The sequence below is a fragment of the Bison bison genome, unplaced genomic scaffold, assembly GCF_000754665.1.
Source record: "Bison bison bison isolate TAMUID 2011002044 unplaced genomic scaffold, Bison_UMD1.0 scf7180017864295, whole genome shotgun sequence".
NCBI classification, from domain to species: Eukaryota; Metazoa; Chordata; class Mammalia; order Artiodactyla; family Bovidae; genus Bison; species Bison bison.
The window spans coordinates 10,097,865-10,101,300 of NW_011494867.1; positions in this window are offsets into that span (position 1 = coordinate 10,097,865).

Genomic DNA, 3,436 nt, shown 5'->3' on the forward strand with positions numbered 1-3,436 from the left:
TCGCAAAGAGTCAGACACGACTGAGCAACTAACACTACCACTAAGACATAGAAACACAACCTAAGTGTCCGTCGACAGGAGTGGATAAAGAAGACGCAGCACATGTACACAAATGGGATATTACTCAGCCATAAAAAAGAAGGAAATAATGCCATCTGTAGCGTAAGAACAGACCTAGAGATCATCAGACTAAGTAAGTCAAAGACAAATATGATATTACTTATATGTGGAATCTAAAAAAAACTGATACAAATGAACTTATTTATAAAACATAAATAGACCCACAGACATAGAAAATAAATGAACAGTTATCAAAGGGGAAAGGGGGAAGGGATAAATTAGGAGTTTGGGATGAACAGATACATACTACTATATATAAAATAGATAGCCAACAAGAACCTCCTGTATATCACACGGAACTATACCCAATATGTTGTAATAACCTATAAGGGAAAAGAATCTGAAAAACAATATATATATATATACACACACACATATATATAATATATATATATAATATGAATCACTTTGCTCTCTGCCTGAAACTAACACACTGCATATAAATCAACTGTACTTCAATTAAAAAAAAAAAAAAAACTCAAGGCCATCTGGACATTTTCCTCTTCTGCATCAAGGGTCTACTGTCTTCCAAGCTCTTTCTGTCCATCCTCATCCCCATCTTCTTACCCATCAGATGCTTCCTGGCCAGAGCCCCTTCCTGCCTGCTGTCTGGGGGCTGCCTGGGTGCTGCCAGCCAGCGATGCCTGGTCCCTCCTGGAGAGATGAGTCTGAGCACGGAGGCTGTCCCATAAGAGCAAAGTGTCCCGAAGCCCAGCAGCCCCCAGCCTCCTGAAGATGGGGACAAGAGGCAGTAACCCCAGCGCTCCATCTCTGCTCACTCAGGTTTCTGCCACCTGCAGCCAGTGGAGTGCGAGGATTAGATCTGCCGAACTTATGAGCACAAAACTCATGACTGTAGTTTCAGGAATATCCAGGGTGGCTGCATTCTAGGCCAAAAGGTAATTTCCTGTAGCCCACTGAGTGCAGGGGGCCATGGTGGTCCCAGGGACAGGCATTGGGGGGGGGCATTGGGGGCACCCCAGTTGTAGAGATCACAACAGTAAAACCAACTAAAATTCAGTCTGATTTTCATCACCAAGTGCCAGCAATTCTAAGCATCATCAAGTGATATCATTTGCTTCCCTGAAAAAGCCTTTTATACGGCTATGCACTAAACCAGAGGTTGGCAGACTTTTTCTATAAAGGGCCAGATAGTAAATATTGTTGATTTTTCAAACCATACCATCTCTGTCACAGCTACTCAAAGCTGCTGTCGACACCAAAATAGCCACAGGCAATAGAAAAACAGTTGGACGTAGCTGTGTTCCTCTCTGACTTTTTTAAGGACACTGAAATGTGAATTTCACATAATTTTCACACATCAGAAAATATTATTCTTCTGATTTTGTGTCCAACTGTTTGAAGTAAGAAAATCATTCTTAGCTCACTGGCTATATAATAGCAGATGGTGGCCAGACTGCAGTTACTGTCATGTTTTAATATTTTTTAATCTATGTATTTTTAATTGACATTTATATAAGTTTCGAATTGTACGTTTTATTTTTTGGCCATAACATGGAGCATGTGGGATCTTAGTTCAACAACCAAGGATTAAACTTCTGCCCTCTCTATTGGGAGTACAAAGTCTTAACTACAGGACCACCAGGGAAGTCCTCAAATGGTGCATTTTTGTTACATTCCTTTAAAACCTGGGTTTGTTACATTTCCTTTTAAAAACTGGTGGCTCAATGGTAAAGAATCTGCCTGCCAATGCAGGAGACACGGGTTCAATCTTTGGTCTGGGAAGATCCCACACGCTGCAGAGCAGCTAAGCCCCTGTGTCAGAACTACTGAACCTGTGCTCTAGAGCCAGGGGCTGCCACTACCGAGCCCACGTGCCCTAGAGCCCCTGCTCCACAAGAGAAGCCACCACAATGAGAAGCCCACGCGCCGCAGTGAGAGGAGCCCCCGCTCACAGGGCAGCTAGAGTAAAGCCCACACAGCAACACAGGTCCAGCACCAGCACAGCCAAAAGTTAATAAATACGAGGAAAAACTGGGTTTACCAATCCTGTTTAAAATTACACCAAAAAATAAATACCTAGGAAAAAATCTAACCGGTGAGTTGAGAGACCTATATGCTGAGAAGTGTAAAGCCTTGATAAAGGAAGTTGAAGATGATTCAAAGAAATGGAAAGATATGCCATGTTCTTGGACTGAAAGAATTAGTATTGTTAAAATGGCATACTACCCAAAGTAGTCTACAGATTTAATAATAATTAATATTATTAATTTAAATATTAATAATTTAATCTCCATCAAATTACCCATGACATTTTTTCACAGAATTAGAATAATCCTAAAATTGACATGGAACCACAAAAGAACCAGCAATGCCAAAGCAATCCTGAGGAGAAAGAACCCAGCAGGAGGTATAACCCTCCTGGACTGCAGACAACACTACAAAGCTACAGGAATCAAAACAGCACGGCACCAGCACCGCCCTGGTGGCCCAGGGCATCCACCTTGCAAAGCGGGGAGCACAGGTTCAATCCCTGGTCAGGGGAATAAGATCCCACATGCTGCAGAGCAACTAAACCCACACACCACAATTACAAAGCCCACACACTCCACAACGAGAGAAAGCCCACATGCTGCAACGAAGTGCCCACACAGCACAGTGAAGACCCAGGGCAGCCTAAATAAATAAATAATACAACGTGGTATTGGCACACAAACAGGCACTTGGATCAACAAACAGAATAAAGAGCCCAGAAATAAACCTACACACTACGGTCAATTCATCTTTGACAAAAGAGGCAAGAATATACAGTGGGAAAGACAGTCTCTTCAGCAAGCAGTGCTGGGAAAGCTAGACAGATACATGGACATCAGTACAGTTAGCACACTCCTTCACAACATACACAAAAATAAGTTCAACATGGCTTAAAGACTGAAATATAAAACATGACACCCTGAAACTCCTAGAAGAGAACACAGGCAAAACATTCTCTGATGTAAATCGTACCAATATTTTCTCAGTCCTAAAGCGAAAAAATAAAAGCAAAGATAACAAATGGGACCTAATAAAACACATAAGCTTTTGCACAACAGTGGAAACCATAGACAGAATGAAAAGACAACCTACAGACTGGGAGAAAAGATTTCCAAATGATGCCACTGACAAGGTTTAATTTCCAAAATATACATACAGTTCATACAACTCAATAAAAAACAAAACAAAACAGAATTTGAAAAAGAATAGATACATGTATATATAAAGCTGAATCACCTTGCTGTACACTTGAAACTAACACAACATTGTTAATCAACTATAATCCAATGCAAAATAAAAATTAAAAAAAAAAAAAAACCAA